Here is a 27,399-nt window from a genome sequence, read left to right on the forward strand (position 1 = left end):
CCCATCAGAAAATCATAATTTCATAGGAGCGTGGCAATCGAATTCATTGAATGCATTTGCCTGTGATATTTGTAATCAAGGCATAGGGTTTTCAAGAAAGTAAGAAGTGATTAGCAGTTATAACAGAATTCTTAGTGTTTAGTTTTCTAATTTGTATGTGTTATTAACATTATCTCTCTTTTAGTTTTTAACTGAAGCCAACATACACCATATCCTTGAACTTGTCAGTTAGTAGAACATCTGGAAGTAATAGTGATCTTTGCACAACACCGTTTAATATTGACGTATTAAATTTAAAATAACAGAATATATAATATGACACCAGGTTTTATTAGATAGCAATAAAGGCAACAAGTAGCTGTAACCAAACATTTTTTTTTAATGTGGTGGGAAACCTTAGAATTGAAAGATACTCCATTAAATTTATTTTTCTGAAAAATTGGAAAGACTGTTATTTTTCATATTTAATGGCACAGCACCTTGGCTGAAACTGAAAAAATGGTATTTTGTGGAAGCATAGTTTGAGAACCAGTATCATAAATAGAGATGCATGGAAATTCTGAGGTTTCTAGAGATCTTATATATCACAAGTTGGACTTTTTCAAAGTTGATTTAAAATCCTCAGGACCATCTAAGTCTGAAACCAAAGGGAAAAAAGCAAATTAAGAAAATGCTGATACATTTGACTACTGCAAAATGTAGTCCTTTTAGTCTGCTATGTAAAACTAAAATTAAGAATATTTAAGAGGCAAAAAAGAGAAACTGGAAAACATATTTGCAGCATATATTATAATGTATTACAAAACTGAAAATCATGCGAGTTTGTACAATTCCGCAAGTGACCAACTAGTACTTGGGAAGGTAGAAAACAGTGGTCAGAAAATACTAAACAATTTACAAAATAAGAAATACATAAAACAATATGCATAGCAAAAATGACCCAACGTTATTATTATCTTTTGACGCTTATTTATTTATATTTGAGAGAGAGAGAGAGAGAGAGGAAAAGCAGGAGAGGGGCAGAGAGAGAGGGGGATGCAAAATCCAAAGCAGGATCCAGGCTCTGTGCTGTCAGCGCAGAGCCCAATGCAGGGCTTGAACCCAGGAACTGGGTGATCACAACCTGAGCCGAAGTCAGACACTTAACTCACTGAGCCACCGAGGTGCCTCCAAATTACTCAGTTACTGCTAATCAGAGGAATCCATATTAAAACAATGAAATAATATTTGTTTCTATCAATCAGTGGATTTAGAAAAATGGATGCAGTCAGACCCTGCTATGTATGTTAATATAATTTTTAGAAAAATAATGCAGTAACATCTATCAAAAGCTTTAAATTTTTTTTATACTTTTAATATAATCAACATTTCCACTCCCAAACATGGGTTACCATCTCCCAGTGTTTCCTTTCTGTTAAGGCTTTTGTAGGACAGTCTGTGTATCATTATTCAAAATTGGAAAGATGGAAATAATCTCATTGCTTAATTCTAAAGGACAGGTTAAGTAAATTATGGGATAACATACTATCATACTATCATAACTAACATATCATACTATCAGGCCTTTAATAATTGTGTTATAAATGTTTCCTTATTGATATTAGTAGGTATTCATCATTTTAATGGGAAAAAAGCAAGTATCAAAGATACAGTATGCCATGATTTTATTTCTGTTAGATTATATGTGCGCAGGAAATGGCTGGAAGTTCATATATCACAGTGTTTATTTGTCATTCTATCTGGGTGGGTGGAATTATGTGTGTTTATTCTGTTTGTGTTTTAGTCTATGCATTTTTTTTTTCTATAATGATGATGTGTGTCAGATTGAGGGAGAAAACAAAATGTATTTTCCATCCTGCAGAAGCTATCTAAGGAGACCAAATGACATATCTAGCTTAAGACATGTTATTACCTCCAACAATCGTCTTTCTTTCTCTAAAAATAATCTCTCTTATGGATTCTTCCTCTTTAGAACGCTTTTCACCCGTTTTATTCATGGGTCATCTCAGCTGGTGACGACTTTCATATTTCTCCAAGGGAACGTATAGTTTGTTTCTATGCAATAAACTCTTCCAATCACCAGTAATGAAATCAAATCACTCTAAATTAGGGTCTTTGGGAGGGAAAGGCCAAGTCAATGAATAGCTTTGTATGATTTGAATGAATCCCTGAAGAAATAAATCAGACTCTTGGCTTTTATCTTAGTCCCAGCCTCTGGAACAAGAATGTTAACTCAGCCAGCTTAATGCTTAGGAAAACAAAACAAAAAAACAAAAAAAAGAAACAAAAAAAAATGTTTAGGAAAACCAAAAAAGAAAACAAAACAAAACTTTAAAGTCTCAGTGTCCATAAAAGGATAAAGATACTCATTTGATCCCATTTTTTGAGCATCTACCCAAAAGAGCTTAGTATGGACTAAATATGTTTAAAATGAACATCAGGAACAAACTTAGAAGGGAAAAAAAGGAGAAATAATGCCTGGATTTGGGAATTGAGAGACCCGAAGGGGTGAAATGCCAGGGGTTCACAGCTCAGCCCTGCATCTTACAAACTGTGAGAATATAAAGAATCCACTTAATCCTTCTGCAGGGAGGTAATACCAAAGTAAGGATGTTATGATTGTTAAGTGAAATGAAATACATCGTGCAGTAAACAATTAGTAAATATCAGTTTCCTTCATTCCCAGGAGAAGAGAAGAGGGCAGAGGAGGAGAAAGCAGGAAATCTCCCTCACCTCCAACCCTCATCTCCAGAATTTCAGGCACAGCCCTAGCAGTCTGGTGGGGGAAATATATATGTGTATATGTGTGTGTGTGTGTGTGTGTGTGTGTGTGTGTGTGTGTGTTTGGAGGGAGGAATGATGGGAACAAGGGGATATTTGAAGACAATTTAAACATCCATCTGAGAATCGGAACAGCAGCAACAAAATCGATAGTCATAAAAAACAGTAACAACTGAGATAAGACAGCGTCCCAGGAAGCGGTGGGCCCGGAACACATAGATCACTATTTTTGAGACTCATCAGGTTCTCTCCCTACCCTGCCTCCTCCTGGATCATGCGAGGCATCTCAGGTATGCTGCTTAGCGCTTACCCTGGTTTTGCTATTTGCCATTTGTCAGTTGCCACTTGCCAAATGAGAAAACAATTGTTTTCCTCTCTTTACCCAGAACAATGCTATACAAACACAGAACGTGATCTTTAAAAATGCTTTGAGCTTTAGAGAAGGTAACACTTACACCCAAATATTATTGGTGTTGCTGTTGTTGTCGTGTGCAGCGTGGTTGAAGGTGTTCAGCCTTGGAACTTGGTATTCATCTTGGAACTCTGAAGCTGGAGAAAATTCCACCTCGCTTCCAGCCTAAGCGGGAAACAGTCTGGAGGAGATGTGAAATTTTAGGAGGTCTTGAACCATGGTGAATGTGGAGGAAATTTGATTAAAAAAATAGTTTACGAAGGGCACGGTGGGGGCTGGTGATCGGGAAAATCGGAACGGACATGTGGTATGTACCTCGCACTGAGTGTGGTTTGAGAGAGTTGGTGTGAATTAGGAATATCATGAATGTGAAATACATCCACCACAAGGTCTGCTATTGTGGGTTTGAGTTTGGAATCCTGAAGTGTTTCTTTAGGATCAAAGCTTTGGCAGAGGGAGGTGGGCATGGGGACAGGTTCCAGTCTGGCCAGAAGCAAAAGCTCTACATTTTCCTCAGGAGACATGTAGTCTGAGAAAATACATTTGGTTGCTCTGAGTGTACGTGTTCACATTTATTTTGGAGTCCTTTTTGAAATTTCTGAAGTGAAAATGCCTGTACTCTGAAACAGGGCAATCATGACAGCTGTTAATTCTCTGACTCTCTGTCTCTGTCTCACACACACACACAAACACACACACACACACACACACACACACACACACACACACACTAACCAGTATTTACTCTTTGATGTTTTATTAGTGCCACTACTTTTGGGGGCACACAGTGAATTGGAAAGAGTCCTCCTGAGGTCCATTTGAAGCTCTCTGCCCAAACTCTCTGGAGGAAAGGAAGAGCCATGCCCCAGTGAATCTCAGCACATTTTTTTCTACCATAAGTCAGGTTAGTTTTATTTGAGGTCAAAACGGCAATTGAAGTAGGAAATATGCTCCTGGTATTTGGAGAAGGAGAAGGGGATCTGGGCAGACCCAGGCCGCTCTGGCCCGGGTGTCTTACTGTGTCCCAGGGCAGAGGTAGCACTGCCACTCCACTGCGTCACATGAAGAACACCCAATTGGGAAGGACAGCCCTGAGCGTTTGGGCCAGATGTTCACAGCATCTTGCACCTTCCCAGGAAATTGATTTTGGGATAAAGGCGAAGCAGATGACTGGCAAAGGCTCCCGTGATGGAAATTGAAAATGTCAGGGAACAAAAGACATAGGAAATAAGAGTTCCCTTTGGATGCAGCTCTCTCAGCAACATCCTGTTCCCAGCCATGAGCCCACCACTCGGCCAAAGGGAATGAAATCCAAAAGGGAATTTGGCCCCATTTCCTCTGACCTCTTGAGGTGGCAGTGGAGAAGGATGGCTCCCCATTCCCCATCTCCCAGTCTCCCTTTTCTCCCTCCAAATGGATGACTTTAGGGGGAGCAAAGTCTCTCCTCGCCCAGCAAGTGGCATAGAAGCCAATTCTTAGAGTAATGTATTAGATGCTATTTATATCTGTAGCTCTACTCCCTAGCAATGAGTACTCAATAAATGTTTGTTCATTGTGTGTGTGTGTGTGTGTGTGTGTGGTGACGGTGGGGTGGGGGGTGGCGCGGTGATGGCTAAGATTTCTGGAGCACCTCCCCTGGGTCAGGGTGCCAGGCACAGGGACATAGTTTTATGTGAGCTATCTCACTCACCTCTTCTACCGGTTCGACGAAGTAGGTCATCAGAACTTCTCAGAAAATGGAGGCATGTGGAAATTAATGTCATATTTGAGCTGTGAGGGGTTGGTGTTTGAATCGCGAACTGTCCGCTCCAAAGAATGATCTCCTTCCATACCGTGGTGATGATTATATCCTCTCAGGCAATGCGTAGGCAGCACCATACTTGCAAGGTGTGAAGTTGGACAACATCCGCTATTGTATCACTGTAGAAAAGGGTTCTCCAAACTCCAATTGTTCCCACATGTTGGCTGATAGACCAAATCGCTTCTACATTCTTTTCTGAAGGAATCCCTTGGACTCAAAATCAGGGCAGAGTCATGTAAAAGATTTTACTGAAATGGAGTCTTTGAATGTGCTTCTAGCATTTCCCCTCACTGGATGTGATACTACGTGAATCAGGCTGCCCTTCAGAGCTTCAGTTTGTTTAGCAAACAGGAATATGTCCCATCACCCGTACTCTCACCACGGAGAATGGTCTTAACTCAAGGATTAAATTAGATGGGCTTCGTGAGAGAATTTGAAATCTGCCAGATTGTTAAGGTCGGAGACACTGTCCTTTACCTTTGTAAACCCCAAAACACCTGGGAAAGTGCTCAACAGGTTTGTGAAATGGGTGAACTGGTATAGCTTTACATTCAAATACAAGACTTCTATGTTTCTGGTTCAATTTAGATAGTTGTCACGGCAATCAGCGGTCTCTTCCTTTCCAGTGGCCTAGGGGAGGTGGCGGTAAGTTAGAGGGCACTGGTTGTCTGGTGAACCTAAGGAGAGGGTTTGAGATAGAGTCGAGCCATCTGAAGGTGCACGGCTTCAGCAAAAAACCTAGAACCTAAGACTAACGTGGGTAGCAGGCTGCCCGCCTTCAAGGACACATATGTACTTGAACAACAAACATATCAATGATGACCAATGTTGACTGATGACAACCAGAAGAGTTCTTGAATGATACCAGAGAAGTGGGAGATTTCCTCTCTGGTTATCAACATGGCAAAGACCTGGATTTTGATTTTCTACCATCCTGACTGGAACATATTAAATTAGATTTAAAGAAACAAATGTGTGTGACACTTAATTGCCATGGCATTGGGAATGAAAGTTCATACTTGTTAGAAAGGCCATATATAACTTTTGACCTAGGAGTTGGTTATGTAGCCCATATAGAATGTGTGTAAGTGACTTACCACCACATGAAGATGCTTCCTAATTAATAAATGTGGCTGTACGAAGCCTTTTGGGAAGCTCTGGTAGAAAACACTCCCATAGATCATTCAGAAGCTTCTTAATTTTTTTTATGTTTATTTATTTTTGAGAGAGAGAGAGAGAGAGAGAGCATGTGTGGGGGAGGGGCAGAGAGAGAGAGGGAGACACAGAGTCCGAAGCAGGCTCCAGGCTCTGAGCTGTCAGCACAGAGCCCTATGTGGGGATCGAACCCGTGACCGCAAGATCATGACATGAGCCGAAGTCGGACGCTCAACCGACTGAGCCACCCAGGCACCCCCAGAAGCTCCTTTAAATCCTGTTTATATTCATGTTATTGTTTAGGCTTTATGCATGTAAATTGACCTGAGCCACACAACAACCCCACAAGGTAGATGATAATATTACCATTTTACAGATCATGGAAGACGAGCGACAAAGACAATAATCCAATAATCAACCTTCTATATTTAACAGTGGCCCAGAAAAGCTGTGTGTGTTCCCACGGACTAACAGTTATTGATTCTGAACGCACAGCTCATGTGACAGGTGTCTTGGCAAACAGGAAATGGATGACAGAGCCTTCTAATAACTGTGTAATTTTAAGAGGCAGATCAAGAAGACATGAGTATTGGATGGGGACCAGATGGCTTTCATATTTCTTTACTATGTAGTACGCAGTGAAGAGAATGCAGAGTCCACTTGGGTGATGGAAAACCAAAGTTTCCTGGCATGTCTAACACTTACGACTCTCCTCTTCTGCTTAGGGAAAACACAAAACACATCACAAGCACTAATTGAACAAGCACTCTTGAGGTCTGATCATCAAATTATCTTCAAGAGGTTGGAGAGAGAGAGAGAGAGTGAGAGAGAGAGAGCACAAAAAAAGAAAGAAAAAAAGTATTAGAACAAAGACCAACAGCAATATTTTGTTCTTTGTTCCCACGGTCTCATCATAGCTGAATCAAGTTGCATGCATATATTAACTCTGAAAGATGTGAAGGATAACCTTCATGATTCTGACAGCTGGTGTTGCACAGCAACTGGGGTCATGGATTCCACAGCCTTAGTGAGTATATTGTCAAAATGTTTTGGTTAAGGAGAATAAAAAATCAACAGCTCTCCCTTCAAGCCTTGTCTACCCTAAAATACTTTCCAACAAAATTAAGTAATACATCCATCAAATCATGTGATTTTTCAGTCAGCTTCTCCTGTCCATTCTGCACACTTTTCTTCCTCCCTTGATTGTTGCCACAGCATCAGAACCACCCACCCCTCCAGCTTCATTTAGAGCAGCCTCCACTGGGCCTAGGTATTTTGATTACAACCACAGATTGACTGACCTCCCATCCTCCCATTTTCCTTCCAGGGACGCTTGTGGTTTAAGCTAAGTACCATGCAGCTCTAACCACTTAAAACAGAGCCACTGATTAAGACACAGCTATAACAATTGGATGCAAAGCTCCTGTTCTGAGAGTGACCAACATCCTGTGCCCTGACAAACAGCCAGTCCAAACACACTGGAGGCTAAATGGAGCTTTGGTGGAAGAGTGGTTAATTGTGTGTTGGTTCCCATGGACAGAGTCCATGTTTCCATGTGTCATTTCCAGACTATCCAAGAGGAATTATAGGAGAGGCCAGATGAAAGGCTTGGTATGAGTGATAAATAGGGGCGAGAAAAGTGGAGACTAGTTGGGTTAGATGAACTCCTGAGAAGGTTATTTGTGGACATTAAAGCTGGGCATTGTGCCCTACATGGCTTGGATGTAAGCTGTCCTTGCTTGGATGCCTAAAGTCCTATCTTCACAGGTTCAATGTTAGGTTCCAATTCCTCATCACAAAGCTTTATTTGATCTATTTTGGTTTCTATTTGACTACAGATGTTTATTGAGCACCTTCTATGTGCCAGGTACTAAATGCCAGAAATAAGAAATGAACAAGACAGATAAGGTCTCTGCCTGGTTTGCATCCCGTTGGTGGAAACAGAAAATGGACAAGTAAACAAGGTTACTTTGGATCATAGTAAGTGCTATGAGGAAAAATAAAGGAATTAAACAGGGAGAGATGCAAAAGAGTAACTGGGATACTAGAAATCCCCTTTAAATTAGGTGTTCAAGAAATGCCTTCCATAGTGGAAAGTGGAGGAAATTGTGAGAAGACACGGAGCCAGTGACAGGAAGATCTGGGGGCAGGAGATCACAGAAAGCATTAGGAGGGAGGGGGGAGAACTACAGGAGACAGTCATAAGGTAGGAACTTAGGGTTTGTGTGTCCTAAAGGAAGCCATGTGACTGAAGCATCCTGAAGAGAGAAGAGAGCAGACCAGAGGAGGTTGGGGAGGCCAAGAGAAGCTACATCATGAAGGACTATAGGCCATGGGAAAGAGTTAAGATTTTACTCCAAACACATTTTGCTTTCTTCACTTCAACTCAGTGGTCCATTCTCCTAAGTTTATATCGACGGTTTGATTGCTACATTAGGGATATCCAATCCTAATCTTTGGCCAATACCAAACTGAATTATAAGTACATAGCATTGAACTGTAAGTATATAGATTGGAAACCATTCACTAATGGCTCTTTCCATTAAGCTTTTTATGGCAAGGATCTGTTCTCTCATTTGGCATGTCCCACTCAATAGCTTCTCATAATTTACCATTCTGCTTTGGCAGAAAATAGACATTAATTCGAGAGAATGGCTTTTGGAGATAGATTTTACTTTTGTCAGTTATCGATGATGGAAAACTATAAAGGATGTCTTTCTGAAAAGGGGCAGGTGATACCTCTCTTAGCCTGTTGTTAGATCCAAACGAACAGTTTTATGTGAGAGAAAAAAATTGAGATTCCAACTCAAACTTTCTAAGTTTTAAGTCTAAGTTTACTAAGAAACTGTGTGTTAAGTAAGACTACGCACCTGCAGTGAAATACTGAGTAAAATCAAAGACTCAAGCCTGGAAATAGTTTTCCCAAAAATGTACACTGAACAGTTTCCGCCACATGATTTTACAGGAGTATCCATAATCTGCCATTTCCCAGGCATCTGGGCTCATGAATATTCAGACAGGTAGAGTGCTGAATACTTTATTGAATGATGACATCTGGCACTCCTGGATTAAGTGATGCTTCTAGTCCTAGGAGAAATAACTTAGGTTACTACTAAGCATACTCGTTTTTATATAGAGTTCACTTATTAATGAAAAAATACATTCTCTATCAGTTCAATGAATTTTTTCTAGGCAATAACCTTGTACAGGATGTGCTAAGGTCTAGAGAAATACGAAGTTCCATATTTACAACCTTGTACCTGATATTCACTAGTTGTTTTTTTTTTTTTAGGAAGTTTTGTTTTTAAGCCCCAGGTACTATTCAAGATACTGAGTCTACTTGTGTCTCTGAGAAATTTTATGACCTTATTTGATAAGCTGCAATAAACCTACTTTAATAAAAATCTGAAACTCTAGGATCTAAGTGTTAAATTGGCCCCAAGGAAATTTCTGGAAATGTATGGGGCCATGGTGAACTGTAGACCCCAGCTCAAGACTGTTTGACCAAGGACCCTTGGGGATTATTAATGTGTGTGAAAATCTTTTATACATTTTGTCTTTCCATTTCTAAGGCACAACAACTACAGGCATAGATTGTAGGCAAAGTATATTTACATTTCTTAAATCCGTGTTTCCAGTTCCAAACTATGCATTCAGATCCTGTTGGTGGTGGCGAAAGGAATCCCTAGACTTGGACATTCCTTGCTTTAAAGGGTAAGGTATTGTATATTTCCCCAATATTTGTGCCTTACTGCTCCTTTGAGAACACAGATTCTCTGCATTGATGCTTCATTTCTTCACTAGCAACCCCCACATCAGATCTTAATGGTCATGGTGCCCACTATACATAAGTCTTTTCTCTAAAAATATCAAATCGTCCAGAACTGATAGCTTTCATGGAAAGTCCATTACTTTGTTACTTCTGGCAGGCATATGTGTTTTCTTTTGGCTGGCCAGGCTAGTGGTGTTTCCAGCAGCATGGATAACTGGCGACCCCGTGTAGTTCCTTCTCTTAAGCCTGTCAAAGTCTTGTCTGACACAGGTAAACTGGACATGACTGTATAAACATACCAGGGCATTTGGTGACACCTCTAAACTGTGACACCTTGCCAGAAAGTCTCCCTAGCATGTCAGTGAGTGGTTAAAGCTTTCTGGGTCCAGTACAGTGCCTCACCACAAGATAAGATTTCTGCAAGCAGAACTTTGTCTTCAAGGTTTACGTTTTGCTTAAAACTTAAGCTCCAAAAACTTCAGGTCAAATTCCATTGCCATTGATTTTCCCCTTGCCGTTCAGGGTTGGACAGTCCCCCAGGGTTCCTTCTGGAACCTTGAGCCCATTACTTTCCAGTTGCGTTTCTGCCCTTTTCACTTCTCAGCCTAAGTGTGCTTATCCTGACTCATATACTACCTTTCCCTTCCAGAACACGTTTAAATAAAATTGTAAATAGGGATCCAAGTTGCTTTTTCATTTCGCATTCCACGGAATTAGTGAGAGGGAGAGTGGCTTTGGCACTCTCCATACGCTTGTATAGAACACCCTCCATACTCTTGTATAGAACTGCCCTCGGGGGAGGACTCATTGGCTTTCCACGTTCTGCTGAAGCTGATGGACAAAGCATGGGAAAGTCAGACATTTGCCCTGTAAAATAATCCTCTAGTACTTGTTGTGCTGTCCTCTCATTTCTATCATGCTAAGCATTCTATTTAAAATACGTCTTTGTGGGGAGCCTGCGCGGCTCAGTTGGTTACGCGTCCAACTCTTGACCGCAGCTCAAGTCGTGATCTCATGGTTGGTGAGTTCCGGCCCCACATTGGACTCTGCGCTTACAGCATGGAGCCTGCTTGGAATTCTCTCTCCCTCTCTCTGCCCCTACCCACTCGTGCTCTCACTCTCACTCTCAAAATAAATAAATGAACTTTAAAAAATTAAAAAAATATATATACACCATTGTTTTCCTCCAGAGGAAAACTCTCTTAAAGAAACGACCACGGTTTTCACTCAGCACCTTGCCTCTCCTCTTGGTGGACTCTCAATTAGTGTGTGTTGAACTGAATTGAAAACCAGTTACACGAACTCATTAGGTTTAACTTGGTCTTAGAACACAGCCTGATTAGTTGATAGCTCTTCTCCTTAAATTTTCTCTTTTCGGGTACTCTTTGTATTTTTCAAGTCTGAAACTTTTAAACGCAAGGGCCTAAAGAATTTCATCCATAGCCACAGTTGCTGAAGTGTTTTAATTCCAAGGTAAAAATATGTACTGCCTCATCTGTAGCCTGCATATAGATTTATGTTTGGATCTTCAAGATAAATTTGCCTTCTAAAAGATCACCTAGGATAATGGAAGAGAAGCTTCCATCTATCTTTACTAAAAACAAAACCTCCGGGCTTAATGGAACACAAGATGTCTCCCTTGCACGAGATATAATGCAGCTGGGGTAGAATTCTCTGATGGGTTTTTAGCGAAAAATGCCCTAGTCTCCTTCTCATTCCCTGAAGCACTGGGTAGCTGCCAACTCATTCAGAATCTGTAGGCATCTGGTAAAGCTCTGGTTTGATTGCCTCGGTCAGGTTGGATAGAAGTAGACCCAGACATTGCTCTTCTAGACATGGCTTCTCTGTTATTGCCTTGAAGTTTATCCACTCTGTAAGCTCAATCACCTTGAAAATTACCCTTAGTTTTCCATCACTCACATTACCTTAGTCAGTTTCTTAGCTACTTGGATTTTGTGTGGAATATTTATCAAATTAAATCACACTGATGGGCCCTGGGATCCATGAACTATAAATACATTTATAGTTAATCATCCAACTAAGTTCTTTCCTGAGATGAAAAAAATATATATATCAAAAAGGCCATCTTCTAGGAGTTTCCAGATTGTAAAAATGTGGATCTTGTCTGTGTTGTGATATGCCTCTAACAGGGATCTGTCTAGCCTCCAGTGGGAGAAAGAGCTTTAGAGAAAAGTGGTAGCCCTTGGTTATCAAAAGGTTAAGTGTGACTTTGGTGCCTTTTGGGGGGGGGGGTATTCTTTTTTTTTTTTTTTTTTGGTCAGGATTAAGCATAAGCAGAGGTAATTTTGGAGTTAATCAGATTTCAAAGCATGTAGAATTTTTAAGTCTGCATTTGTATATACCATAACAATGCTTTATTAATAGCTTCTTGATCATACCACTTATTAGTGGAAGTGTCTTCATGGATAAGTGGACAAAGATTGATTTGAATCGATTTGTTTATTCACAAAAAGAGAAAGGCTTCATGTTTTCATATCTTTTATCTGTGAACAACTTTCAGACCCTTAAAATGGTCTATGAACATGTCCAACTCAATACCTTTCAACTTGAAAAACTCAAAAAATATGTGAGAACTGATAAATGATGACAGAGCCCAAGTGAGGGTTTTAAAATAAGTAAATGATGCATAAAATTACAGAATTGTACAAATGTTTTATAAGAAGACATACCATTGCCCAAATACCATCCGCCTATACACACTCCTCACAGAATCTCCTGCGGGCTCTCAGAAAGTAATAAGACAAGCTTTGTGCTGGAGAAACACACAAGAGACACAGGAGGTGATGATGGTCCCAGATACCAGGTGGAAGTCTAAAAGGTAGATGAGCTTCAGAACTTTCTTTTAACAGAGGTTCTCAGAATAACAGAAACTTAGACGGTTTTCCTACATCCCCAGGGCTCCCAGTGGATTCTCTTTCACAGCTGCCTGATACTGGTCGTGTTGAGCAGGAGCCCCAGCTGTAGAATAACAGAATAGTAGTAGAAAGGTGTCACTTAGCCATATGTTATCTCCTGTCTTATTCTTTTATCGTGTGGTGTATTATTATTCCTGTGTTATTGTGGTCGCAGCAGCTAGAATATGTGGTTTGTGGGCAAGGATGCGAAAACACCACTTTTAAGGCTAAAAGTGAAATCTATTATCTTATGTAACCAAATGCTGAAGCCAGGGGTTTGAATTCTACCAGCCTCCCTCCCCTCCACCTTTTACTCTCTCCTTTTCTGTCTTGGCTTCTTTTCCTGCATGCCAGTCCTGTGCTAGCTCTAAACATGGCTTCTGCAGCTTCCAGGCTCGCATCTCAGCTTTGACATCAGAGCAGAATTGAATCGAATGGTAATTTCTGTATTTGTAGTAAAAACACAACGCCATGTTCAATTCCCCCTAAGAGTGGTTGCATCTTAAAAAACATCAGTCCATAGATTAAATGTCAACACAGAGTTCCTGTATTTTAAAACATAAAAGAGATTTGTTTTCTTTTTTTTTTTATTTTTTTTTTAAATTTTTTTTTTTCAACGTTTTTTATTTATTTTTGGGACAGAGAGAGACAGAGCATGAACGGGGGAGGGGCAGAGAGAGGGAGACACAGAATCGGAAACAGGCTCCAGGCTCCGAGCCATCAGCCCAGAGCCTGACGCGGGGCTCGAACTCACGGACCGCGAGATCGTGACCTGGCTGAAGTCGGACGCTTAACCGACTGCGCCACCCAGGCGCCCCAAAAGAGATTTGTTTTCAGTTAACTTGTCCAAATAAAATATGAATGTCAGTAATAATATAGGAGTCAGGCAAATGAAAACCTCATATACTTCAGGTGAGAATGTAAAGTGTCACAACCACTTTGGAGACCCGGATTTGCAGTTTCTTAAAAAGTTAAACATATATTTATCATAAAATCTCATTTGTTCACCCCTAGGCATTTGTCCAAGAAACATGAAAGCATGTGTTCAGAGAAATATAGGTACACCAATAATCAGAGAAATCTTATATGTAACAGTGCAAAACTGGTGCCAGCCCAAATGTTCCTCAACAGGCGGATGGATAAACAAATTGTGGTATAGCCATACAATGGGATACTACTAAGGAATAAAAAGGAATGAGCTGTTAATTCATACTACAACATAGATGAATCACAAAATAATTATACTCAGTGAAGAAAATCAGACAGAAGAAAAGTACATATTGTACGATTCTACTTATTTAAAGGGAGAGAAAGCAAACTCATCTATAGTGACAGAAAACAGATCAATGTTTGCCTGGAAGAGTAGGAGTGTGGAATAAAGAAGAGCAGAAGGGAGAGATTATAATGGAGCTTAAGAAAATATTTGGGGGGCGCCTGGGTGGCTCAGTCGGTTAAGCGGCCGACTTCGGCTCAGGTCATGATCTCACGGTCTGTGAGTTCGAGCCCCGCGTCGGGCTCTGTGCTGACAGCTCAGAGCCTGGAGCCTGTTTCAGATTCTGTGTGTGTCTGTCTCTCTACCCCTCCCCTGTTCATGCTCTGTCTCTCTCTGTCTCAAAAATAAATAAATGTTAAAAAAAAAAAATTAAAAAAAAAAAACAAAAAAACCCCCTAAAGTTAAAAAGACCTAAATAAATAGGAGATCTACCATTTTCATGGATCAGAAGACTTGTTAATAAATGTCAATTCTTCCCAAATTGATCTAAAAAATCAACTGCAAACCCAGTCAAAATAGCTTTCTTTTTTTCTTTGGCAGAAATTTAAAAGCTAATTCTAACATGTATACAGAAATTCAGAGGACCTAAAATAGCTCCCCAATAAATATTTTATTTTATTTTTTATTTTTTTAACGTTTATTTATTTTTGAGACAGAGAGAGACAGAGCATGAACGGGGGAGGGCCAGAGAGAGAGGGAAACACAGAATTTGAAACAGGCTCCAGGCTCTGAGCTGTCAGCACAGAGCCCCATGCGGGGCTCGAACTCACGGACAGCGAGATCATGATCTGAGCCGAAGTCGGAAGCCCAACCGACCGAGCCACCCAGGCACCGCCCCAATAAATATTTTAAATAGAAAAATCAAGTTGGAGGACTTATACTCCCTGTTTTTAATCCTATAAAGCTATATTAATCAAGATATAATGGTGTTGGCAAAAGGATAGACATATAGATCAATAGGATAGAATTGAGAACCCAGAAAACAGACACACACACATATTTGTTCAATGTTTTATGATAACGGTGCCAAGGTATTTCAATGGGTAAAGAATATTTTTAATAAAAAAAATAGTGCTAGAACAATTAGATATTAACCTTTAAAAAGATGAAACTTGACCCTTACTTTTGCCATACAGAAAAATTAACTCAAAATTGATTGTAGACTTCATGGTACTAAAACTAAGATCCTTTTGGAGGAACATAGAAGCCAATATTTGTGACCTTCAGCTAAATGAAGATATCCTAGATTGGACAAAAAAAAAATCTGCAAATGATAAAAACAATTGATACAGTGGAGTCCAACAAAACTAGTTTTGCTCATTAAAAATAGTATTACAGAAATGAAATGGAAAGCCACAGACTAGGGGGAAATATTGCCAAAACATGTAACTGACAAAGAATCTATGCAAAATGAAAAAGAACATGTACATCTCAGTACCGAAAAGACGGACAACATAAAAATATAAGTAAAATATTTTAAAGCCCACGCACCAGAGTAGATTTGTAGATGACAGATAAGCACAGAAAAATGTGCTCAAGATCATCAGGGTAACATAAATAAAACCATCATAAGATATCAACACATACGCATTAGTATGGCAAAAATTAAAAAAACTGACCATACCAAATGTTGGCAAGGATATGTACACAAGCAATTGGTGCTCATATACATTGCCAGATATCCCACGCATTCCACTCTATGTTTTTGCTCAAGAGAAATAAAAACAAAAGTCCACTACAAAACTTGTACTCAAATGTTTACTGCAGTTTATTTATAAGAGCCCCAAACTGGAAACAACTCAGGTTTCTATCAACTAGAAATATTTTTAATCAGACCTAATTTTGAAAAACAAACAAACACATTCAGACCTGATTGGAAAGCCTGTAATCACATGTTTTTCTCAACTTTTAGAGTCATAGCCAGATGTCTTCACTGTCAATTAAAAAGTTCTGATTTTTACTAAAACTTAGAAGACACTCTTCTAGGATCCATTAGTACCTCTCTTATAAAGGGGAGAAGAATGAGGCTCCATGAGTTTCGTTCTTAGTAACCGCCATGCACACAGCATAATGCTAAAAGCAACTTTAAGAAGGGCCTCCAGAGCTCTTTTGAGCTGCCAATTGGGTATATTACAACCAAGATCAAGAGGAGAATAAGGAACAGGAAAGGAGGCTTAAAAAAAAAAATCTAAGGGCTTCTATGTCAGACCAGACTTCCCAAGGTCCTGGCACCAAGTGCCATTTATGAGGCCATTCAGGGCACTGGAAACGAGAATGTCCTTAGAGGGGACAACCAAAGTCAAAATCCCATAAGCCATACCGCTTGTGTGGAGACAGTCACTGGAAGATCTGAATGCTCTCGGGGACCTCAATCTGCGAGGGCTCAGATAACCAGTGTCCCTGACAGGAACGAATGGGTCCCCGGCTCTTGATGTTAGCTCCCCTGAACCAACCAAACCCAGAGCCTTTGGTAACTCTGGAAATAGAAGGAACACTGGTTGATTTCCTTCTTGACACTGGAGCCACATTTTCTGTCCTCCTTTGCGCTCCCGGCCAACCAACCAAATGCAGCACAACAATTAGAGGCATCTCCAGAAAACTTGTGACTAAATTTTTCTCTCAGCCACCAGGGTGCATATGGGGAGACTTTTTTTTCCACATTCTTTTTTTTTGATAATGCCAGAGAGCCCCACTCCCTTGCTAGGAAAAGACATTATGACTGAATTAGGGACTATAGAGCCACTAGCTCCAGGATGGATAAACAATTGTCTAGATATATAGTAATCTGGACACTGAAGATCAATCTTTCCTTGAAGGAAAATTACATATGCCTCATGGAGTTGTTCCTATGCAAACTGGATGGCCAAAGGAAGATTCGAGGATTGAGAACCGAAAACTAGTTCAAAAGCTTACTTATTCTAAGCAACAATATCACAAGATCCAAATAAATATGGAAGAGGGAGGAAAAGCTACAGTTAAATTTAAAAAATAAATGACCAGATAAGTCAGAGACTTTTTGAATGGCTACAATGCATCTTTCCTTCCCGTGGTGTGACCACCTCCCTAGGAGGCATTGCATTTGGAATATTAATGCTCGCTGGTCTAATATTCTTTTTGTATGTCACTCGTAGAAGTTGTTGCATATGCCAGAAAAATAAGAAAATTTTGCTAGCCCAGACATTCCAAATACCCTCCCGTTATTTCGGACCTCTGGATCGACCTCTGACCCTGCCCTGACTGGCATACCCCTGTCAAAGCCCCCTTGCAGCAGGAAGCAGTTAAGATCAGTCTTCCTCCCAATTCCTAATGGCAGTTAGGAGTCACGTGTTCAGGGGGGGCGGGGAATGTAACAGGAAAAGATGGGATTCAGTAGGCAGAGAGGGAAAGGTTAGGACTTGAGGTCCTAGGTGGGAAAACACACACACACACACACACACACACACACATTTTGGAACAATGCTGGGAGCTTCTGACAACAGTGAACCCCTTCAGGGGTAAGATTACTCTTAAGAAACAAATGTCTGTGCCTTGGGCCCAAATAACCTATAAGTGAAAATGGAATCAACTTAGAAAAGAAGAGGAGGGATTGTGAGAAGTAAGTGAGATGATATATTTTCAGAAATACCATAAAAGCTGTACTGTCTAGTTAACAATAGGTTTACAACCTATTGGAAATATTTACAATCCCCCACCCCCACCCCACGGAGTCCCAAACCCTTAGACACTTCATTCCCTGGTACTTCTTCTCCTCTCCATTTTGCAGGCTTATTTTTTCACGGGCTCTGCAATGAGCATGTGCCAAAGAACTGAAGTCTCTGTGTCACCTCAGGGAATGTACTTTTGTTCCAATCAGACTACTTTTTGGCCTTACGTGGGCCTAGGTGACTTCCAGGTAAGGCTGTAACCTCTGTAATACTCAGCCAATGAGGAATTAGGGGACGGACTTCACGCTAGGAGACAAATTGCCTGCTGTAACTGCCCGAGTGTGACAGTCCATCAGAAACCTGCTCTTGCAAAGACGTTGATTAAAGCCTTACTTCACTGTGGGGGTGGGGAGAAGCCTCCAAATAAATGCAAACTCCGTTTAGTTTATTTTCATTTTTTTTAATCGAAGTGTAGTTGACATATAATATTAGATTAGTTTCAGGTGTACAACATCATGATTCAACAGTTATATACAGCATGAAATGCTCACCACAATAGTATATTATAGTATTACTGACTGTATTCCTTATGCTGGACTTTTCATCCCCGTGACTTAATGATTTTATAACTGAAAGCTTGTCCTTCTTTTTAAATTTTTTTTAATGTTTATTTATTTTTGAGACAGAGAGACACAGCATGAGCAGGGAAGGGGCAGAGAGAGAGGGAGACACAGAATGTGAAGCAGGCTCTAGGCTCTGAGCTGTCAGCACAGAGCCTGACGCGGGGCTCGAACCCACGAACTGTGAGATCATGACCTGAGCTGAAGTCGGACGCTTAACCGACTGAGCCACCCAGGCGCCCCGGAAGCTTGTCCTTCTTAATCGTCTTCACCATTTTGCCCACTCCACCTCCCTTCCCCCTTGACAACCTTACCAGTTTTTTTCTGTATATTAATGAATCTGTTTCTCTATTTTATAACCTTTCTTCCCCGTTTTTCTTTCTACATGTCTTGAAAGGAGGGAACCTTTCCAAGGGGACACTCACTCCCTGGGCTCTGCAGAGAAACCCCAGCTTATATGACAAGGTTTGAGTCACCAGTACCCCATGTCCTGGCTGGTGCACCACAGTTCAGCAGCATTTTCTGGAATCATTTTGATGAGAAGCCAATTAGAAAAAAAAAAAAACCATGAGAACCATTTGGGAAGCAAACTTTTCCTTTGATGTGTGTTAGTATGAAAACCCAGTATCTGGCATGGGCAATGTTCAATCTTTGAACACACACACACACACACACACACACACACTTCTCTTAGTACAAAGTTGTCACTTGAGCAAAAATCTTTTATTTTTAGCTCATCCAATGATGAGAAGCTATTTGGCACAGACTTAATAAAACCTTCGTATAAAAGTGCCAGAACTTCCATATAGAGTGTAACTTGAGGAGTTATCTTGATCCTCAGAGAGCCATCCAGCTTTCCAGAAGGAGGCCAGTAAAAAGTGGGGAGGGGTAAGGCTAAATTGAGAATGCTGAAGGGGAAGTCGGTGCTTGTAAATATGCCTTCAAATTTTACTTCAGAGTTCGGTCTTTACATATGTCCAAGATTGGGCTCAAGACTGGGCTGCTGGTGTCACAGTGAATTCTTGAGATCTCTGGAACTCCTTTTTTCAGAAGTAGGTATATTTGGGCTACAAGGAGAGGAAAGCTAGTAACACACGTGAAAAAGTGATGGAGCATATTAACTTAATACACTGTATTCATTAAATCTAATAAAAGCATTGATAATTCAAATCCTTCAATAATCCCGAGTGTTCATTTTATTGGTAAATCCCTACCGTTTTCCATGTAGTCTTTCAGAAGAAAGTGTTGTAAGTTTTTCTTCTTTAAGTTAAAAAGTGTCCAGGGGTGCCTGGGTGGCTCGGTGGGTTAAGCGTCAGACTTCAGCTCAGGTCATGATCTCCCTGTTGGGGGTTTGAGCCCCATTATCGGGCTCTGTGCTGACAGCTTGGATCCTGGGGCCTCCTTGGGATTCTGTGTCTCCCTCCCTCTCTGCCCCTCCCCCCTCATCCTGTCTCTCTGTCTCTCAAAAGTAAATAAACATTAAAAACAATGGTTTTAAAAAGTGTCCAACAGAAGGGAGAAAGGAAAAAAACAGATTTCTGGGAAAAACTGACACACACTTGGAAAACTTACTTCTGAACAATTAAGAATTGGATCCATTCCTATGAAAGTGGAACAAAAATATCAACCAATCCACGTGGGCTACTCGGCCTAAAATGTGCTCTAAACAGCAACATGTATTCCCTGTGTTTCCCTTCGTGCCCTACCTGCAGTCTGGAGAGAGACCCATATACTCTACGTTGGAAAAGTCCTTTGCATTCCACACAACCTTCGTTCAAATTCCCTTTGAAGAAGAAAAGTCACAACTGAAGAGCGATCCGGGCCCTAACCTCTCCTCAAAAGGTAAGTGGTCTCCTAGTAGCCTGCAGACCAGCAGGGCCTGATCCAGTCGATACCTCGGTTATTCGGCGTCCCTCGGAAAGGAGAAGATAGTCTGGAAATCAGACCTTGTGTGTCGTTGTAAGACAGAGCCTGAGGCTGAGTATGTCACACAGTACCAAGGACAGAAGGTGCAGTATAAATGAGCTTGAAGGGGCAATTGGACTTTCAATTGCCTGGTGAGAAATGACTAATTAAAATGAAAAAAAAAAAAAAAAAAAAAAGAGGAAAGGGTTCTCAGATTACATATACAGTAGGCCCCGGAACAAGGTTTGAGCTGGGCAGGCCCACTTATATGCAGACTTATTTTTCAATAAATACAGTACAGTACAGGACTGTAAATATATTTTTTCTTGCTTATCTTCTTCATAAGTCTTTTCAGTAGCTTATTTTATTGTAAGGATACAGTATATAATACGCACACCATACAAAATATGGGTTAACCGACTGTTTATTAGGCTATTAGTACAGTCAAGTTTGGGGGCAGTCAAAAGTTGTATGTGGATTTTTGACTGCATGGGGGGTCAGCAGCCCTAACTGCCTCATTGTTCCGGAGTCAGCTGGGAAGTATACTCACCTACCAGGGAGATTCAATTGCTACTAAGGCCTAATAGGTAATGATGGATAGCCAGGGTGTATGCTTCCTCAGAAGCAGGAATAAACTGAAATGTAGTCTTGTTGAAGCCAAGTTGAGAGATGGCTTACTGTTCCTGCTTCAACAGGCATGTCTCAAATCTCATCATTAGGGGGCAGGAGGCTATGGATATTTTGATTTCCGGCAGAAGTCTCATATGTGAATTTTCCCTCACCTCCTTATCGCCACAAAACTCTGGCTAGCTAGACTTTGGAGCATACAAAAAAATATACCTTTTAAAATGCGTGTTTTGGGGCATCTGGGTGGCTCAGTCACATGATGGCCCAACTGTTGATGTCAGCTCAGGTCAGGATCCCACAGTTCGTGAGTTCAAGCCCCACATCAGGCTCCACACTGTTGCTGTTGGCACTGAGCTTGGGATTCTCTCTCTCTCCCTCTCTCTTTGCCCCTCCCCTCCTTGTGCTCTCTCTTACTCTCAAAATAAATAAACTTTTTAAAAATGTATGTTTTGTTCCAATTTAAATGTGCTTAAATAACACTAACTGATCTTGGTAGAAAAGCTTTGAATTAGAGAAATATCTGAACTAAATTTATTTTAGAAGTAGAGTTTTTATAACTTTTCTATACTTAACATATTTGAAGTTAGGCTAACAATATGTTGCTAAAGTGGCACTCAGGGGACCAATTTAGTGAATGCAGAAAACGATTTTAATTATGCATGCCAAATATTTATATTTAGATTGCAGCTGTAAATTGTTTGGAAGTCTTTTTCACTTAAATAGCTTAAAAATTGTATTTGCAATCTTTATAAAAGCCAAAGATTTATTTAACAAGCTCTTCCTTCTCACCCCATGAAACTTAAACTATGTAAGTTCCTGTCCAATGAGTCATCAATTATAAATGAAGGTATTCTAAAATTTCCTTAAATAGCAACTCTAAGGATTATGCTCCGTGTGCTTCAATTAAGTCTTGTACCTTCACTGTGCAAAGCTGGAGCCTACATTAAATATCCTCTGTCACGGTCATTTCCTATAAAAATTTAAAACCTGCCTATCTTCATCATTCCTAGTCCCGTTTCCCACTGCTACTTTTCTCTTTAACATTTATCACTATCTAACATACCATACCGTTTATTTTTCTTGTTTGTTTATTGTTTGTCTCCCGCCCTTGACTATAAGCTCCCTGAGGACAGGATTCCTTGCTTGTTCACGGCTATATCCCTAACACCTAGTGAGAGGTGCCAGGAACATAATATTTACTCAACAAATCATTAAACAAATGAATAAGTGAGACGTGTCTGAGTTTTGACATCTTTTCATACAGAACTACAGACATTTATTTATTAGGCACATATCAGGTTTGCTACTCGCCGTGTTCCACTGAACGACAGGAGAGAATTCTGCCATAAACAAGCCACGTCTTCTCCCTCACCAAGGATGTTGCCTGTGTGAGTAAACAAAAACCCAAGACCATTACAGAAGAGGGGAAAGTGGCTGACCATACCCGAAGGTGGAGATCGTTGAGGAATATTTCCATGTTAACCTTAATATGCGTTAAATCTTAAAGGAAGAGTATGACAGCATTCCGTGTAGAGGCAATTACAAATTAAAATGTCTTTCTTGGGAGACATCACCAGAAATAGGCGGGGGTTATGTAGTTTTTCAAATTTTATTCAATCAACTGCCCCACTACAAGCCTAAAATTTGGTCATCCCACTCTTCATCTTATCCCCTTATTTAGTTACCTTGATCGTTTCTTCCCCAAACCAGTCCCCCATAATGCAATTAATTACCTTCTCCAGTTAACTGTGAGCATGCACGCGTGAGTGTGCACACAGCACACACATTCATGCACAGAATCCAAGGGTTTTTGTGCTAAGTTCTTTGACATTTTTAACACACAAAAATAGCAGATAGATTTCTCTCTGCAAATCTGAAAGTTTGATTTTTTTTTTTTTAAAAAAAGCTTTTTTATTACTTTGGAGAAGATGATAAGCTTCCGCCTCGCTCTTTGGTTTCCAATGTGATAAAACTTCACTAAACTGAAAAGGTACCACACTGCTTTCAATTATAAGAAGAAACCTTGGGGTACCTGGGTGGCTCAGTTGGTTAGGCATCTGGCTTTGGCTCAGGTCATGATCTCACAGTTTGTGAGTTTGAGCCCCATGTCAGGCTCTGTGCTGACAGCTCAGAGTCTGGAGCCTGCTTCCAATTCTGTCTCCCTCTCTCTCTGACCCTCCCCCACTTACACTCTGTCTCTGTCTGTCTCTCTCTCAAGAATAAATAAACATTAAAAAAAAATTTTTTTTAAATAATAAGAAGAAACCAGAAAGACAACAGACAGATGACTTTCCTCTAATTTGAATTGTCTTGGAAAAACAAAGGTGATACAAGGAACCTCACAATCAACCTATGCCTGCTGATGGACCCTGTTCGGCTAGCCATGATAATAGGTCCCAGCCTCTGGTCAGGAACTTTGCCTAGCCTATGAAAATCAAAGTCATGGATCTTGTGTGCCTTTCATGAGTATTAAGCACTGTGATCATGTTTCATAAAAAAACATTTTGAAGGGAATTTTCTAGGTAACCAGAAAGCAACCATTTATTTGCTAAAAATATGAACATGGCATAATTTCTAATTCCAGACCAGATTTCACTGGCCCAGATCCTCTCCATAGAGATTTAGAATGATACCAATTCTGTGTTTTCTTGATTGTCGGGACTTCGGGGAGCTTCTCTGCCACGGGTCACTCGAAAAAGATGAAAGAGGAAAATATTTGAGGTTCACACTTTATAAGATTGAAAACTTTTAATGTTTGCTTAAATTGTGGAACTGATTGAATGATACTATTATCCCTGTCCTACACCAAACAAAAGAACACCCTGTGAGGGCTAAAAAGTTGAGCCAATAATCTAGGACTTTTACAAGTGTATATAAGAATAGGAAAAAAAAAAAAGGCAGCAGCTATTCACCTTTATTAAAATAATGGAAGAGGGTCACTTGGGTGGCTCAGTTGGTTAGGGGTCCAACTCTTGATCTCAGCTCAGGTCTTGATCTTGGGGTTGTGAGTTCAAGACCCACCCTGGGCTGTGCATTGGGCATGGAGCCTACATTCAAAAAAAATAATGGAAGAATTAATTCTGGCTGAAAATAATAGACTCAAAAATGGACTATCTCAGGCAGATTTCTGTGTTCTGTGAGATTCCCTAAAGTCACAGGAACTGCTGAGTGGTCAATTAATGCCAGTTCCACACCCTCTGAGCTTTCTCAATAAAAGGGAGGAGTAATGTTCCAAGTTGTTTTGTGTGCCCTTGGGTCTGAATAAGTTTGGAACTAAGAATAATCTTTATGGATATAACATATCTCAAATGTATGAATGGCAATCTGTGTTTGTTTTTAAAATTTTTAAAAAATGTTTTATTTATTTTTGAGACAGAGAGAGACAGAGCATGAGTGGGGGAGGGGCAGAGCGAGAGGGAGACACAGAATCCGAAGCAGCTCCAGGCTCTGAGATGTCAGCACAGAGCCCAACGTGGGGCTCAGGCTCGTCAACCGTGAGATCATGACCTGAGCCGAAGTCGGACGCTCAGCTGACTGAGCCACCCAGGCGCCCATGTTTGTTTTGTTTTTTAAACTCTATGTATGCATAACATACACACAAAACCCAAAGGAGTTTTCATTATCTCCTTGTTCATTTCCCCTTAACACTAGGCTGAAATTGATGGCTTACATAAAGCAGTGGGTATCATGGAAGTTGGTGGGACAGATGTCTGTTTCTTCAAACCCTACAGCTTGCCTAACACATAGTGAGAAGCTGTTTAGTATGTGATGAGATGCTCTGAGACGATCATATGGGACTGAGGTGTTTCCAAATATGCTAGCAGTTATACAAGTGTGAGAGTTGCAGGGTAGACCATATAAATAATCATTCCACTCTTGCCTGGAGCCACTTGAAGAGTAGTCATTCTATCAGATATCTTGCTTTTGTATCTAGCATCCATTCAACCACCTTTGTTCACAGAATTTCACATGGAATGAGTCTATCAGTAGGACTTGAGAAAAAGAGCAAGGGAGAGAAAAAGAAATTCTCTTTGTTGCTGGATATAAATCTGGAGCCAACTAGACTCCAGAGTCCTTGGGGACAGCTGTATCTAAAGCTTGGTTCTACCCCTACGTTTTCATTTAGGAGAACCAAAAACTTCCCACTATTCCCTCCCCCAACCTTTTTTTTTCTTTTTTTCTTTCTTTTTCTTTTTTTTTTTTTTTTTTTGGCTTACGCCAAATATAGTTAGGTTTTCCATCATTGCACAAGAGGGAGCTGATACAGATGGAGAATAACTAAATTGTCAAGATCTATTCCAAAATTAAAGTTCCCAATGTTCTGAGGATAATTACATTATAAACTGGGTGTGGTGTGTTTCACAGGCAAAATTGAAATCTGAAATAAAAGTAATCTAAAACATCAATTAAACTGGAGGATACATTTTTTGCATAATTTCTTATTGCCTTTTCCCAAAGTACCCTGTTTTTCTGAAAGCTTTTTATCTCCTGAAATGCATTTGTTAAGCTTGTTTGCAAATCTATTTATTTAAATTCAAGTTAGTTTACATACAGTGTGGTATTGGTTTCGGGAGTAGAACCTAGTGATTCATCACTCACATATAACACCCCGTGGTCATCCCAACACGTGCTCTCCTTAACACGCATCACCCATTTAGCCCATCCCCCCCCCCACCTCCCATCCAGCAACTCTCAGTTTGTTCTCTGTATTTGAGTCTTATACGGTTTAACTCCCTCCCTGTGTTTATCTTATTGTTACTTCCCTTCCCCTATGTTCATCTGTTTTTCTTATATTCCACGTAGGAGTGAAATCATATGATATTTGTCTTTCTCTGACTGACTTCACTTTAGCATAATACACTCTAGTTCCATCCACATTGTTGCAAATGGCAAGCTTTCACTCTTTTTGGTTGTTGTGGCAAATGACATGTTACATAAAGGGTTAGTGTCCCAAATCTATAGAGAACTTATCAAACTCAACACCCCCCAAAACAAATAATACAGTGAAGAAATGGGCAGGATACATCAATAGATATTTTCCCAAAGAGGATATATTTTTAAAACCCTACAGGTGTTCCACTATTGGCACTATTTTGTAAGATAGATGGATGGATAAATAGGTAGATAGATAGAGGTGACGGAGGTGTGAGGTGGTACTACTGTTTCTGTGATGTTTGTAGCCCTTGGAGAGATGATTTCATGTGGTATAAACTCTCCTTTTCTTTATAAAACATGGAGTATTATCTTGAAGCCACTGGACTTGAGGGTATTGTGAATGCTTTCATTCTCATGATGTCTAAATCACATGTTTCTCCTTTCTAGATTATAGTGGCATGCTGTAATAGTACAACCTCTTAATAAGAGGTGCTAAGTATCACTTTGGCTGATAGATTGCTTTAGCATTTATGGGTACACTGAAATTTAGAACTACACAGAGAAAATCTGTAGTGGGTGGTGACCTTTCAGGGGTAGTGTTGAAATCTGGTTCATGATTAAAGCAGGGTGTGGTTAAGAGGGTCAGGGATGGAAAAATTCTCTTTTGGCAACTTGGTAGAGATGTGGGGTTAAACTGTTGAAACAACCACAAAAATCTGTTGCCAGAAGAGAAAAATAAAAACTCTAACGGCAGCTTTAAGCTACGCCAGGCACTGTGTTAAGTGCTTTCTGTGTGATCTCATTCAATTCTAAAAGCGATGTAGATTTCATATTACTCTGCACATGTTACAGATGAGGAAGTGAAAGCAGAGAGGTTAAATAATTTGTCCAAAGTTTCACAGATAACCAGTGGTGAAGGCTAGGTTTGAATGCAGGTCTATCCAACTCCTAGCCTCATGCTCCTACCAACTAAAGGATAGCTCATTCCCACAGGCACTTTGCTGATCTTGAGCAGATCTATAAACCCTTCTCTGCTCCCTCGTGTACACAGGATTTTGTTTTACTCCGATAATTCTCATATCAAAATTTCCTGTTGGAAAGCAACATGCATGAAATATTGACTCACAACCATGGAAAGGTGTTTCATTTTCCCTAGAAATTTCCTTCTCTGTTCCTCAGTCTGGATTACCACAAAATTTTTTTTTGCACCTGCCTTTGAATTAAAGTAAAATAAACACCATTTAGTTTTTTAAAGCATAAAATCTCAGTGTTCTTTCCTAACTCTGTCAAGGAGTTGAATATTTTCAGAGCCTCTAAAATTTAAAGAATACAGAAATAGGATCTGTCCTGGCTTAGCATGCATCTTTAGATGTGTTTTGGAAATCACTGTCTGTTTCTCAAAGTCTGCTGATAAGATCACTATTTAAGAGGAGTAACTTTCTAGAAGAAATTCACCCTCATAGCTACTGTGGGATGGGTTAAGTGATGCTTGACCCTGTCTGAGGAATGGCAAATGCACATGTTTGTAACAGTCTCATACAGAATACTTGGGGATCTAATTTTATCTCTAACAGACACACATTCTTAATCTAGGCAAATACTGGTTAATATTGAGGTGT

The 27,399-nt window shown here is 40.2% G+C and overlaps 1 long non-coding RNA gene across 3 annotated transcripts in view; it reads right to left on the bottom strand.

Moving 5' to 3' along the window:
• Positions 1-772: 772 nt before the first annotated feature.
• Positions 773-27,399, bottom strand: part of LOC131495332 (uncharacterized) — a 148,141-nt gene continuing 121,514 nt past the window's right edge. For 2 of the 3 annotated variants that reach the window (XR_009253899.1, XR_009253897.1), the window contains one exon: positions 773-5,671. This is a non-coding gene — a long non-coding RNA (uncharacterized LOC131495332). The remainder of the gene's footprint in view (positions 5,672-27,399) is intronic. The other variant, XR_009253898.1, reaches the window with a different exon arrangement.

This window comes from Neofelis nebulosa, chromosome 15 (genome assembly GCF_028018385.1).
Source record: "Neofelis nebulosa isolate mNeoNeb1 chromosome 15, mNeoNeb1.pri, whole genome shotgun sequence".
NCBI classification, from domain to species: Eukaryota; Metazoa; Chordata; class Mammalia; order Carnivora; family Felidae; genus Neofelis; species Neofelis nebulosa.